Source organism: Leptonychotes weddellii, chromosome 4, assembly GCF_054177405.1.
Source record: "Leptonychotes weddellii isolate Sample4059 chromosome 4, ASM5417740v2, whole genome shotgun sequence".
Lineage (NCBI taxonomy): Eukaryota > Metazoa > Chordata > Mammalia > Carnivora > Phocidae > Leptonychotes > Leptonychotes weddellii.
Window position 1 is genome coordinate 126,846,147 of NC_138372.1, and position 15,515 is coordinate 126,861,661.

The window sequence follows — 15,515 nt, forward strand, 5'->3', positions numbered from 1 at the left end:
CAGGAGGGCAAGATTGATGCTGCAATCTCTCTTATGACCTAGCCTCAGAAGTTACATAGCATCACTTCCAAAATTTCCTCTTGGTCACACAGGTCAGTTATATAGGGGAGGGGCTGTACAAGAGTATTGATACCAGGAGGCCAGGATCAATGGGGTTCATCTTGGATAGACATAGAGTTTATATATGTTTATATAGAGAGTTTGACCACTATGGTAAGCCACAATTTGGGAGAAAAGATTTTACACATATATACCTCATGAAGGACTGGTATATAGAATTATATGTAGAACAGACAAAAACAGTTTGAAATGGGGAAAAGATGTGAACAGACACTTCACAAGAGAAAATATACACATAATCCATAAGTAAATGAAAAGATGCTCAACATCATTAGTTATTAGGGAAATACAAGAGAAAACACAATGACTTACCAATACACATTCACTAGAATGGCTAAGATCAAAAAGGACCAACATTATCAAGTGTTAGAGAAGAAATGGAACAACTGGAACATACGTTGCTGGTAGGAATGGAAAATGGTACAACCACTTTGGAAAGCAGGTTGGCAGTTTCTTATAAGGTTAAATATGTACTTACCATGACCCAGCAATTCCACTCCTAGGCATTATTTACCCAAGAAAAATAAAAACATATGTCAACACAAAGATTTTTAACCACATGGTCATGGAATCTTTAGTCATAATAACCAAAAACTGGAAACAAAAAAAATGTCCATGAATAGAACAAACATTTTAAAAATTTGGCAAACCCATACAATAGAATAGTAGTGAACAATAAAGAAGGAGCATTGCTACACACAACAATATGAACAAATCTCTAAATATGCTTAACTAAAGAAGCCAGACACAAAAAAGTACATACTAAATGATTCCATTTATACCAAATCCTTGAAAAAGTAAAATTATTATCCAGTGGCAGAAAGCCTAGGACCTGGGATAAAACAAGGTAAAGCAGCTCCCAAATGAACAAAGGATAGGAAGCAAACCCACCTCTTTCATAAGTACATGTGAAAGAGGGAAATTTTAAGGTGCAGGGAAAACAAGTTAGTGCGAGGTTTCTCACCTTTGGCACTATATTGCCATTTGAGTCTGATAATTCTTCAGTGCTGCAGGGGTATGTGTGTGTGTGTGTCTGTGTGTGTCTGTGTGTGTCTGTGTGTCTGTGTGTACTGTCTTGTGCACTGAAAGAAATTTAGCACTCTCTGGTTTCTACCCACAAGATGGCAATGGACATCTCTCCCCCTACCTCCCCATCAGTTGTGACAATCAAAAGTATCTCACAACATTGCCAAGTGTTCCCTGGGATGCAAAATTGTCCCCAGTTGAAAACCACTGGGTTAGTTTATTTGTTATCTATTGCTGCGTAACAAATTATCCCCCAAACTTGGTGGCTTAAAACAATAAACATTTATTATCTCATAGTTACTATGGGTCAGATATTTGAGAGTGACTTAGTTGGGGGATCTGGTTCAACTTTTCTAATGTGGTTGAAATCAAAATGTCTGCATCATCTAAATGCCTGACTGGGGCTGGAGAAACTGCTTCCAAGATGGCTCAGTCACATGGAGATTGGCAGGAAGCTCAAATCCTTGCTGTTATTTGGCAGGATATTCTGTTCCTTGCCATGTGGGCATCTGATAAAGTTACCTGACGTGTCCTCATGACATGGTAACTGCCTTCCCCAGAGCAAGTAATCTGAGAGAGAGTAGGGAGGAGCCACAATACATTTTTAAGACCTTCTCTTGGAAGTGACAGCCTGTCACTTCTGCTGTATTGTATCCATTAGAAGCAAGTCACTAAGTACAACTCACATTCACTTGGGAGGGAATTAGTCTCTACTTTTTAAAGGAAGGAATATGAATAAATTTGTATATATTTTAAAATCATCATAGTTGGGGGGCGCCTGGGTGGCTCAGTCGTTGAGCATCTGCCTTCGGCTCAGGTCATGATCCCGGGGTCTTGGGATCGAGCCCCGCGTCGGGCTCCCTGCTCAGCGGGAAGCCTACTTCTCCCTCTCCCACTTCCCCTGCTTGCGTTCCCTCTCTTGCTGTGTCTCTCTCTGTCAAATAAATAAATAAAATCTTAAAAAAAAAAATTAAAATCAACATAGTTGGAGAAGGGTTCTTTAACAAACAAGCTGGGGAAGATCACAGACTACTTAGAGAAAATAAAAAATAGATCATCATTCCAAAATAAACCTGAAAGGATTAAATTATTTAATGAAAAAAAAAGTGAAATTACCAAATAAATAGAAAAAAATAAAGACAGATAGTGATAGGATCTCAGGATGGGAAAGGACTTGTGAAGCACAAAATAATAGAAGAAAACAAAAATAGAAAAGGCCAATCATTTCATCTGGGATCAATATCTATATTATATTTCAGCTGCCTTTTTTTGGTGACTACCCCAATAAGAAAATGAACAATGGACTGACAGTAGGATACCATATTTGCACATATGAAAATATACCATGATGACCTGAGCACAGTAAAGAAGGACACTAATATACTCTCAAACAGTGCTGTAGGAAAATTGATAATAACAATATAACAACAGTAATTTATTATGTGCCACATAATTCTAGATAATTTTATTTGTCGCAATTCATTTGCTTTTCGCTACAACATCACGTAGTAGCATTATACCAATTTTCTGGTTGAGGCACTGTCAGATTAATGAATTTGGCCAAATCTCCTAGTTTGTAAGTGGCAGCAAAATTGACTTATCTAATTGTCAGTAGGCACAGTGCCTCAGGCTTACCATACTTTTAGGGCCCATAGAAATGTCTTAATTTCTTTTAAAATCAGAAGGGAACGGCTGAAGAAAATGTTTTCATGTATAATATTAATATGTTTATCTTTCTATCAGTGCAGTTATAAATATAATTTTTAATATTATCTTATGGAGGAAGAGACCCACAAAGGTAAAGGCATCTGGGACCCATGAAAGTCTGAATGTGGCCTTCCTGGGTGGCAGAACTGCATTTTGATCCCAGGCAATATGATACCTAAGCCTAAGTTCTTTCTGGAAGGCAACTTGCCAATACGTTTCAAAAGGGCTAAAATTGTTCACACCTCTGATTACTTTTAAGGATTTAAACTAAGTATGTAAGGACACAATGATTTATAAAAAGATACTTATTTATAATAGTATTCATTTGAAACCAAAGAAATATTTAGTAATGAAAAGTTGTCTCAATATTGATGTCAAGTTAGGGGCGTAGGTGACTATTAGGAGCTTCTGAATGGAACTGAACTGAGGGGAAACTGAGGACTCAGGGGGGCTGAAGTGAGCAGGAAGTGGAAGGAGGCCTGTAGGCATTCTGGAGATGGTATGCAGACTTCTGCTGGGTATGTGTGTGTAATTATCTGAGAGTGGACTTGCAAGCATGTTCTTGAATTCATTTTTAAAGGGAGTGGGCAAGCAAAACAGTGAGAAGTTTAGAGGAAACAGTACTCATTAAAACAGAGATCAATGAACACAATCAGGGAACTCTGAAGACAGTTCTGAACCTTGAAGATGGAGGGACTGAGTACGCAAGAGTAAAGAGGCCTTGAAGATCATGTTAATTTTTCTCTTGAAAGCTCTGAAGAGCCAGTGAGAGAGCCAGTGAAAGTAAACAGTGAAGCGACATGCTCAGATGTGTATTTTAGAATAATCATAATGGATATGGTATGCATTGAACCCTGGTCGGAATTCAGAGTGTAGAAACTGATGGAACGGAGATGAAGAGAACATACATTCAGTCAATCAAGAGTTATTTATTTGGGGGGGGGGTGCGCCTGGGTGCTCAGATTAAGCATCTGCCTTTGGCTCAGGTCATGATTCTGGAATCCAGGAGTCCTGGGATGGAGCCCTGCATCTAGCTCCCTGCTGGGTGGGGAATGTGCTTCTCCCTCTCCCTCTGCTCCCCCCTCATGCTTTTTCTCTCTCCGTCACTTTCTCTTTCAAATAATAAATAATTTTTTTTTTAAAAAGAGTGATTTATTTAATCTTACAATTATTCATGGGGTGTTGATGCTGTTCTTGGTACACAGTTCTTTCAAGAGCTTAATTAGGATGGAAAAAGAATTAGAAAAGGTTTTAAAGTCAAGGAAAAATTTAAGACAGAAAAGAATTAAAACACGATCATGCTGAGGGGGGCACAGGAGGGAGTGGACAGTCAAGAGGTTCACTTTGGAGAGGAGCAGGGACACCCAGTCTTTGAAACAGAAGGAAAACTAATAAGCTTGGGTGTGGATGTAGGTAATTTGTGGGGCTTGGGTAAGGCGGTTGGGCTAAAATTGTAGAAAGCCGTCGTTGGTGGCCTTTATCATTTCTGAAGTAGAAGACCAGGTCATCTGGTGAGTAATGTGGTCACCACTGATTTCTATTTGTAGGGTGGCCTTTCTTCTCAAAGCAATACACAGAACCAACAGTACTTCTAAGAGACTAGTTGACTCGTTTGTATAAATGGAGATAATAAACCCTTTTTCATGGCATTGCCGTGTGACTTTGTTGCACTGACCCATGTACTTGTTTAGTATTAGTTTTATCATTGTACTCATACAGGAGTGGAGGGAGTGAACGTTTTGATTACTAATAAAAATAAAGTGGGAGTCTTCTGGTATGGCCATCTGTTAAATGCAATATTTACTCTTGCAGTGGGTACTAAGTCAGATACTCAGTTAGGTCAAGGAGTATTTATTAACAGCCTACTTTTGCTCTAAAGCATTTAAGAAAAGAACGCCAGTGCCGGGAGGACTTTACTTCAGGTCATTCACCGGTTCTACTCCGAACCGGAAAGTCAAGTCAGCACCACCCACCTCCTGCTTAGGAAAGCCTCTTTCCAAATCTCAGCGGCGGCCCCGCCCCTTCCACAGGTTCGGGCCACGCCCCCATCTCCCATTGGCTGGCCCTCCACCTCTCCTCGACCGCTCCGAAGACCCGGAGGAGCGGAGTTTTCCAAAAGCATCATCGGGGCGCCCTCGCTGCGCATGCTCGCGGGAAGCCGGATTCCGGGTCCGGAGTTGGTTTTAGGCGGCCGCGGCGCAGCGTGCGGTGCGGGGCTGGCGGGGAGGCGCGCGCTCGCGGCGCGGCGCCGGCGACGGGAGCACGCGGCGCGCTCCTGAGGAGGGAGGTGTGGGGTCTGCTGGGGGTGGCGCGTGGCCGGGGTGGGGGTGGGGGGAGGGTCGGGTGTCGCCGAGCGCGGCAAGCGGGTTCCAAGTGGCTGCAGGCGGCCTGGGCTGCCGGGGCCGACGCCTGGGTGGCTGCTGCTGCTGCCGCTGCCGCTGCCGCCGCGCCTGCTGCGAGATGGCGATCTTGGGCGCGGAAGGGTGAGGGCGCCCGCCACTGGAGGAGGCGCTGCTGCTGTGGCCGCCCGACCGCCGGGAGCCGACAGCTTTGCGCCGGGTAAGGACGCCGCGGCTGGGGGCTGGGGGCGCGGGTGGGGCGGGGGCGCGGGCCCAGAGCTTCGCGGCGGTGTCGGTAGCCGGGCACGGTCAGCCCCGGGCGGGACCCTCTCAGGGGGCCGTCGGGGACGGTCCGCGCCGCCCTGGCTGCCTTCTCCAGTCCCGGGGCCGGGAGTTTTCTGGGGTGGGGTCACGGGTCTTGCCCCGAGTTGGCCCTGGCACAGGCCCGAGCTAATGATACTGGAGCGAAGTGTTTCCGTGACTCTGCAGCCGCGGTTCTCAAGCTTCCTTAGCCTTTTCTTCGCGTTCCGTCTACCTTCTCTTCCTTTCCCTAACACCTCTCCAAAAAACACCAGTGTATGGACTTACTGCCCGTGCTCTGACATTCACCGCAATTTCGTCGTCCCAAACCAAGGACTCCCAGCCTTAGAACGTCGTCTTCTGAGGTGTTCTTATCACTCCCGGTTCTTCACTGACTCTGCAGTTCCCCCCCCCCAACACAACCCCCACCTCCACCTTTGTGACCTGGTAGGTCCCAGTGACCTTGCAGTTTTTACTAGTCCTTATCTCATCTGTGACCTGGACCTTCTCCTTTCATCTTAAAAAAAAAAATGTTTTAATTTTGTATTTGTCCATTGTTTCTACAACCTTTAAATGATCAGTCCTTTCTTTACTCCATCTTTTGGAGTTGAGCGTCCTATGCTCCTGTAATTATATGAAGCCTTCCTTACCAAAGACGAGTGTCTGTTATTTTGACATTCTTACCCTTCCGGGATAAAGTATTTTCCAGGAGCTTGATGTGGCTTTTTTTTTTTTCTGCTTGGTAAGTTTTTATTTTTTCGTGTAGGCTAATGTGCAAAAAGATTTGAGTTTCTGCTTTAAAAAGCTACTGGTGATAGTGGGAAAGAATAATGTCCAAAGTTAGCTTTTCCCCCACCTTTGGTGTTTTTACCCGAAGTGCCTGGTGTACAGTGTATGTGGGTTTCTGCAAGAATTCATCCTTAGGTATAAATCCACTTTACCTGTCTCATAAGGCTCTGTGTACTATACAAGCAAAATGCACCTTTTAAAAAAATAAAGGCATTACTTTATTCATGTGACTTGTTTTTGGCCATAAAGTAGATAATTAGCTGTGACTGCAAATTATCACTTTTCAAAATAGTATTTTTTAAACTGAAAACTTAGTAGCCAAGTGTTGGGAGCTACTCAGATTGAGAAGTGTAAAGTATGTAGAATAGTTATTTGGTATGTAGCTTATTAAGGTTTTCAAATAGTTCTTCCCTTAAAATGCAAAATGTAAGACATCCAATACCAGGACTTAAAAAGCAGTAAGTAAGGGTTATGTTTTTTGGAAGCCTGGCATCATAGAGGTTGTTGCAAATAAGTTCTCTGCCTTCAAAGAGATATAGTAATCTTTGCTGTTTACCCTACGAAGGCTGAAATATCTCTTCCTTGCACAATTATTAGGCATCTACTGCATGATTGTGCGAGGTATTTGGGGGAATATAAAGGATTACAGCAGTTTCTGCCTTCCCAGAATAGTTAGGCAGGTAGGACTATACACAAATGCTTCATTTATCTTTTAATACATAGTTAAGTTTCATATAGAATTCAAATTCAGAAGGGGTAGAACTCACATCTTATTTGGCAAGGTGAGGTAAGAAGGGTTAATTCATAGAGCTTCTGGCCTCTGAAACTTTTGTTTTTAAGGATGACTATGACTTTTGATAAGCTGAGAAAGGTAATGCAAGCAGAGAAAAGGGACTAAGAGATTAGAGCGCAGAGTTCATACATTTGGGGAGAGGCAAGTGTTATATCCGGATGAAACAGAGTATTTGTACAAACATAAAGGGTGATAAAACTTGAAGTAGAAGTTTGAACCAGTTTATGATTGCTTTTAATGCAAGGCTAATGACCTTAGATTTAATAGGTGTTGGGGGTTTTGCAGATGATTTTTGAGTTGTGAATGAAATTATTAAACTTTTGTTTTCAGAGGATTAATTTGGCAGCAATGTGTCATGTAAGTAGAAATCCGGAGGTAGAAAGACCTCTTGATTGCTGTGGTCTTAAGTGATGAGGGTCTGAACTATGGCTGTAATATTAGGAATGGAAAGGAGGAAGGAAGTTGAATGGAGGGAATTTGATGATGAGAGAGAAAATGAAGAAAGTAAAAATAACTGAGATTCTGATCCAGGTTGGGAAAATAATGGTACCATTTTGAGCAGTTATCTGTGGAAGCTTTATCTTCGGCAGATGTATGTTACTTTACAGCAGTAGTTCTTTTTTTTTTTTTTTTTTAAGATTTTATTTATTTGACAGAGAGCACAAGTAGGCAGAGAGAGAGGGAGAAGCAGACTCTCCACTGAGCAGGGAGCCTAGTTCTTAACCTTTTGGTGATTACCGATCCTTGGTGAAACTTAAAAAAATCTGGCCTGGAGAATTTCCATATGCACCTGTGCTTTCTGGATATAATTTTAGGGAAATCCATGAACTCAACTGAAGCTCCCTCATCAACCCGTGGGTCAGTGGCTTGGGCTAGGAGCAGCTCTCAGAACTACTGGAGGCTTTTTAAAACAATAGAATCTCCAAATTCTTCCATTTGCTGATAATCCCTACTGTGGAGACATATCTTACATACACTTAGATACAGTATCTCTTTACATTTGTGTTGTGGTGTACAGTTTTACAAAGAATTTTGACTATGGTTCGTTATTTGTTATTATATAACAAAGTAGCCCAAGAAGTTAAATGATTTGCCTTAAGTATTTCAGTTAGCAAGTGGGTAAAGTGGAATCAGCTGATTGACAATGATTACTTTCTTTTTTGTAAGAAGATGCAGGATTTACCATCAGTTGCATATAGTTATTGACTTTAGGTGACCTCATCAGTAAGACTAAATGATCCTGGAGGTTCCTTTCAGTTTTTAACATTTTGTGATTGTTGGGTCTTTGATTTTCATTGAACTTTCTGTACCCTTCTTGTTTTCCGTGTGCAGGAGAGCTAGTGAGAGGAGACATGAATTGGGTGTATGGAGAGCAGATAGCAATAACAGACCAATCATTTACTTTTTTATTTTCTTTGTATCTTAGTTTGGGTTTGGGGGGAGGGGGAGAAGTGAAATAAGAAACCTTAAGAATTTTTATCTTTATTCTATTTTCTATATTCATGTATGCCTTACTTAAGAATAATCCTTTCACTTCATTCATGAAGCCTTATCTAGTAAAAATGGAAAGTTTACAAAAGAAATGAAGTTCAGGGTCCTAGTCACTGCATTTCTTCATTAGATTAAGGAGCTAACTCTCCCCAGTATGGTTAAAGCATAATTTGATTAGTAAATAATTGACTTTTCTCCACCTATAAGATTATCTTCCTAGTAGGGAGCCTGAGCAAGTTATTATTTAGTATCTTTTATAGCTCTAGAAACTTTGATTCCATAATTATTAGGAAGACTGGGGTCTTTTTTACTCTTTCTATAAAAATGTGATGTAATAACAAGTATTGGAAAAACCAATAAATTGGTCTTTATAGTAGTGTTGAAGGAACTAGTTGCTAATACTTAAGGGAGGAAAAATGTCCAGCAAAAGCACATACACATATGATTTTTCTACCCTTTGCTGACATTAAGAAGAGTATCATATCTTATATTTGTATAGTATTTGACATTTTTCCATAGTGGCTGTATAGACTTTATCATTTGATTCTCACGACAGCTGAATAGTAGATGTGTCAGAAGATAATCATTGTTTTTTAGATGAATGCACTGATGCTCAAGGAAGTTGGAAAAAAATTTCCAAGTATATGACTAGTAAGTGGCTAAAATTAGATCTAGAACTAAAAACCCATATTTTTGTTCCTAGGTCAGTAATTTTTTTTTCTTTTCTTTTTTTTTTTTTTTTTTGCTAACTCTTCATTTACAATGGAAATTTAACTGAAGGTGATACATGAGGAGTTTGAATTTACCTGTTTGGAATCTCTGTTAAACCTTTTTACTGTATAGATCTGAACTTGTCTAATTCTTCCTTTGTGTTAAAATGGTAACCTCATTACAGTGGCTGTTGCTGGGTAATTTTGAAATTTGTAAGCATTTATCACAAAATAGGTATCCTCCTGTCAAGGAAAGAGCAGATGTTGATTTCTTTTCTGAAAAAGTACATTGGTGAAATGTAGGTATTAATTTCCTTCTGAAAATTTGTTGACTTTTAATTCAGCTGCTTTTACAGGTGAAGTTTGTTCTCCCGTTATATAAGCTTAGTCTATGGAAATTTGTGTTTTTGGAGCATATAAATCAGGACGTGATATCCGAAAGTATATATCATGATATTTCATGATTTTTTCTTTTACATAAAAAGCTTTGTCATTAAAAAAAAATGATTTGCCATTAGAAAACTCTTAGTATACACTTCAGATACACATGATTAGACAACTTTTGGAACATATTATGTAAAACTATATGCCAGATAACTCCTAAGTTACAAGGAAGACTAACATTTGTCTTGACATTCCTTAAACCTATTGTTTGTTCATACAGCCTGCTGTACCTATTACATGCCAGGTATTGTGCTGGGTGCTGGGGTACAGTGCTGAGAAGACAAACATGAAACCTGTCCTCTTGGAACTCAGAGTTTGGTAGGGTCACTAACATTAAGAAGGGCATAAGACTATCCTCTGAGATTGTATGAATGTTTGGGGTTATAATTAATTACATCTCTCCTTTTCTCTGGGTTTTGAACAAATTATGCAAAAACACAAGGAACCAGGTAAACATTGTTTTGGTCATTTATTGCTATGTAACAACCCTAAAACTAAGTGACTTAAAACAGCTATCTTATTTGCTTATAGTTTTGCTCTCTTAGCCTGGACTCATTTGAGCAGATTGGGTTTGCTGGTGGTCACTCTAAAGGCTACATTCAGCTGCAGTTCAGCTGGGAGCTGGTCTTCTCTGTTTGTCTTACTCTCTTTTTCTTTCTCTTTCTTCATATTTCTTATAGTTTTCACAGCCCTGCCTCCTAAGTGGCCTTTCCAGCAGTGTTGCTGGCTTTAACATAGTGGCTTAGGACTCACAACAGTGCAAAGAAGAAGCAACCAGGCCTTCTTAAGGCATAGCATCATTTTTGCCACATTCTGTTGGTTAAAGCAATTCACAGGTCCATCCCAGATTTAAGGGAAATGGACTAGACAAGTATGTGAATCCCAAGATTAAGCCAAACAGCTATATTACACCAAAATGGGGCACCGGGAAACCTTTTATGAAGCTGAGATTTAAGCTGCTTAGTACTTTTGGTACTTTGAGTCTAGGTCTGTCAGAGGGAAAGTGGAGTCTGAAATGCAAATAATAGCATATTTGGCTTATTATATAGATGGAAGTAACTGGCACTGTCGTTGGGTAGAAAAGAAAATTTTGGACCTCTGGGGTTTCACCCTGTATGCTACCATAATGGGGCAGGATTGACTTGCTCTACTTAATGGCAGTGGGGTCTAAAAAAATGCAGGACCCAGAGCCCAGGCTGCTTGGAAGCAGTGATTTACCCAAGTCTCACAAATTGGATGAGACAGATGTCCCAGTCAGCACTCTATGTAGAGTGGACTCTGGGTGGACAGAGGCCCATCCCCCTTGCCCTTTTGTTTATGACATTTAGGGTAGCCAAGCTCCTTGGCCAGTCACTCTGGCCTTGACAAGCCTTGAGCAACCTGGTACCTCACCAATACTATTTTCTGTTTGCAGTGTTTTAGAAAAAGGTTAGGATGAGCTACTCTTCCTTGGAGAGGAGTCATAGTGGAGAGAATGCTCTTTCCTTGTGGAGAATGGGATGTAACTTCTCTCTCCTTAGGGAAATGTAAGGCATAAGGTAATGCTTATCCTTACCAGGAACAGGTAGATTAATTCTTTAGCTGGGTTTCTCTCACTTTATCTTCATCGCTTACCTTTATCAGTTTATCTTAGTCTCAGTAGTGTTGTTGTTTTCAAGTTATCTACTGTGTAATGTTATGGCTAACTGGAATGAAGAAGATGAATGTTACATTATTATTACATTATAGCTTCTGAGTGGAATAATAAATCTGTATTTCATTTAAAGAATTTAGGTAGATTTGAAGCATTTCATAAATACTGAGAAATGAACCCCTGCATTCTAGTGCAAATGTCTTTGCAAATTTCTGAAAATCGTATGTTGGCTGTTGTGGGGAGGAGTTTGGTAATTGAATGTACTGAGAAACAGGATTTATATAAATAGGAAAGGCTAGGGCACGAAGAAGGGGACAGATGGAATTACCTTAAGGTGTTTCTTTATGACTCTTCCCTGCCCTAAGTTACACGGTAGTTACAGGGTAGTTTAAAAATATACTAGGATTAACAGATTGTAGCTGTGATAGCTTTTTTTATTTAAGGAAAATGAGTTCTTTTGATAGCTGTCTAGTATACCCATAATTATGATTAAATAGAATGGGTGGAAGCAAACTGTTGAGTCCTGACTTGAAGTAGGATACTCCGGTCGTATATTAGCCCCTGCTTGCCAAGTTGTACTACTTTTTGTGCTTAGTGTGGGGAGGAGAACTAGTTAAATGAGTGTGTTCTGTATAAATCAGGACATACTTTACCATAGAAGCAATAAACTAGATCACTGCACTCTAAAAGTTCAAGAATTAAAGGCATCCTGGCATGTGTTAAGAGCTATAGCTTTAAAGTCAGGCAGAGCTGACTTCTATCAATGCTGCTTAATACAGTGTTGCTTCAGTTTCTTCTGTAAAATGTAGAGAATATTTTTCTTACTGGATTTTTGTAAGGATTAATTGAAATAATGTTTGTAAAGCAGGAAGGCTGGTCCCTGGGACATAAGCAGCTCTTAAATTATTTTTACAGCTCTTCATTATTATTAATGAGTTAAAATTCAAACAAGTAATCCACTTTTTCTGTGAGCCACTCATTTCAACTCAAAGAGAGTTGTAGCTTAGCTTTGGCATAATCAGAGCTGCATGTCTAATCTCTACTCTTAACTTAAAAAATAGGTGCCAAAAGGTTAGGAATGAATATGAGAAGGATACTGACTCAACATGGCTGGCAGTCTGTCAGCTGGTAATGGTTTGGATGTGCAGTTTGGGAACTAGAAATTGTTAACACCATCATTAGATGAATTACAGTATAGAACAGTCTGTCATTGTGCAGCCTCTGCATCACAGTCATCTGGGATATTTGTTAAACAGCAAGATGCCTGAATATTCGAGAACTATGGTATAGTCCTTGATAGTGGAGCTCATGAATCTTCATTTTTAACAAATATCTTAGATGATTTTATACATACTGCTTTGAGAACTGCTGGTGGAAACAATCAGTAATTTGGGGTTCTGGTGTTCTCCGAGTCCTTTTTTTAAGCTACGGTGTTCTGTAAACACACATGTATAATGTAAACAAAGGGAGTTTAACATCTGAACCCTTCAGATGTTTAAAGAGGCTTAAGATAATTGCCAAGGCCTTGAGCCAGACAAACTATAGAAACCTGATACAGGGTGATTATATAAGGAGTAGGCAGGAGAAGTAACCCTGCAAGAGGCATCCATCAGGCTTCCTTGTTCAAGAAAATTTCCCCTCAAATTCTTTTGAGTAAAGATATTTCTTCTTAAAAAAATGTCTACTGAAACAGTTAAATTAGATATTGTGATTATCAGATAATCTGATTGCTTTTCACTTAGCTAAATAACCTACTCAAAATAGAGATTCTGATTGAAGTGTATCTACTTTAGAATTTGGTCCTTTGGGTAGGAAGTAGATTGGATGGGGGCCATAATCTGTCTCTTTTGGGAAAAAGCTGTTGCTTAGTTTAAGGGCATTGACTTATGAAAAACATTATGAGAAAAGATTTAAAGTTTAAATCGATCCATCAGGAAAAAAAGTTGATGCTTATTTTCTCTAACTTTTGCTTAGAGCAGTGATGTTGACAGCCTGGGTCTGTGTCACTTAAACCTTTCTCAGTCCTGTGACCATATCTGAGAGTGGAACAAATCTTTATGTTTGGGCTGTTCCTGGAAAAACTTGACCTATGCTTATGTCAACCGTATTTATATTGTGTTTAGTACACTTTGGTAAAAATGGTAAAAAAAAACAAAAACATGCCAGATCCATGATTCTTTCTAAATTTGAGTGGAAAAGATTAGTTGGCATTTGTTTGAGTATTGCTTTTGTGTTTGTTTTCACTGACTTTGTGGCTAGTGCTTTGAGGAGAAAAACAATAAACTCATCTCTCTTTGTCCTATGAGCTGTGAAATATGGTGTCAGTGTTTAGATTTGAATACCCAGGATGGAGAGTGCACATTATACTCAGGAATTTCATTGTTCTAAGTTAAAAGTTTTGGTAATAATAACTTATTTAAACTTTCTTTGTGATTTAATTTTCCTCTAAAATGTTGGCTTTTTAATTGCTTAGGCCTTAAAGTAAGATCTACCTAGATTTGAATTCTCACGCTTCTTTATTGGCTAAGTGATCTTGGTCAAAATAACCTTGGATTAAGCCCTAATTTTATCATATGTAAACTAGGTATTCATATGTAAAGGAGTAGTAATACCTAATTGATAGATTTGTTGTGTGACTTACACCTGGCACTTAAAATTAAGTGAATATTCACTGGGATATGTTCATAATACCTTGTTGATGTCAGATGTGTTTCAGAATTTATTTTTTCTTTTTTAATTTAGAAAGGTAAAGCACTCCATATATGATGTTAGGTAAAACCCCAAAGAAATCTATGGCAGCACCCTGAACTGTCTTCGGCAGATGTTAAAGTATGGATAAGTACAGCAATAAAAAGCCACACATCAGTCAGATTTTGCTATTAAATGAGTCCAGGTCAGTTTGGTTTTGCCACCAAATGAGTTATGAAGTAACTACGTTTTTATAGCTTTCTGGGTTTTGGATTTGTGGATAAATGACAGGTCCTGTATTTTTACCATATTTTAAACTTGAGAAGAATTACATTATTCTAGGAGTAAAGTTTTAGCTGTTTAGTTGATTTTCTCATTTTGGACAGTTTCTGTGTATTTTGGATTCTGATACTTTTAAGAGTGAGGATATCTGGTGAAAGTTTATATTTAGCAGCCTGCTTAAATTCTTAGGAAGAGTATTTTTAAATAGTAAACTAACATTGTGTATCACTTAACTTGAGTAGCTTTAAAAACCTGAAATTGTGTATTTATAACAAAAGATTTAACAGTACTATATTCTCAAGTGCTTAAATGTTATTTTGATCTGATCCTTACTGCAGATATGGGGGGTTTTGCTACAAAGCATTTTGCAGCATGGCCATGCGACTGAAATGCCTTCCTTAACCTACTGTCTTTCTTAACTACTGTCCTCTACAATTGTGGAAGGATGGTAGAAAAATACTGGAGTTTCTCCGCCTCAGAGTATTGAGAGTGTGGCTAGAGTGGTGGTGGTGATGGGATAGTGTTAGGAAATGAATACTCATTGCACACCTTCTATATTCCAGATTCTAGAAACAATTCTAGTTTCCTAGAGTTAATGTTAACACTTCCTTTCCCCTTCTCAAAACTCATTTTTGTATCCTCATTTTACAGATAAGAAAACTGAGACTCAGAGAGGTTAAATATAAACAAATAGTAGAGTTGAAGTTTGGACCTAGGTCTGTCTGACTCTAAAAGATGTTCTTTATATTACATGATTCCAACATGCTCTTCTCACACTAGAAATTGGCACTTTGGAATTGAAGAATTTGCAAATTTTCATGGCTACTTAAATGCTAGTAAATTAGAATCTTTCATGTATTAAGAAACAATCAGGAAATGTTTTGGCATGAACTTAACTTTGGGTCATGATATCCTAGTGAGCAGTGCAATGCAGAAGAGCGCTAGCCTCATTAGCAGGCCTGCGTTTGGCCTGACATTAAGAAGCTTTGTGTCCGGGGCACCTGAGTGGCTCAGTCGTTAAGCGTCTGCCTTCGGCTCAGGTCATGGTTCCAGGGTCCTGGGATCGAGCCCCGCATCAGGCTCCCTGCTCAGTGGGAAGCCTGGTTCTCCCTCTCCCACTCCCCCTGCTTGTGTTCCCACTCTCACTGTGTCTCTCTCTGTCAAATAAATAAAATCTTTAAAAAAAAAAAAAA

The 15,515-nt window shown here is 39.4% G+C and overlaps 1 protein-coding gene and 1 pseudogene across 4 annotated transcripts in view; one reads left to right on the plus strand and one right to left on the minus strand.

Annotated features, from left to right (window-relative positions):
• Positions 1-4,807: 4,807 nt before the first annotated feature.
• Positions 4,808-15,515, minus strand: part of LOC102747418 (eukaryotic translation initiation factor 4B pseudogene) — a 27,691-nt pseudogene continuing 16,983 nt past the window's right edge.
• WWP1 (WW domain containing E3 ubiquitin protein ligase 1) overlaps positions 5,185-15,515 on the plus strand; it is a 113,193-nt gene continuing 102,862 nt past the window's right edge. For all 4 annotated transcript variants that reach the window (XM_081816208.1, XM_081816207.1, XM_081816210.1 and 1 more), the window contains exon 1: positions 5,185-5,412. The gene's annotated coding sequence lies outside the window, so the exon portion shown is untranslated. The remainder of the gene's footprint in view (positions 5,413-15,515) is intronic.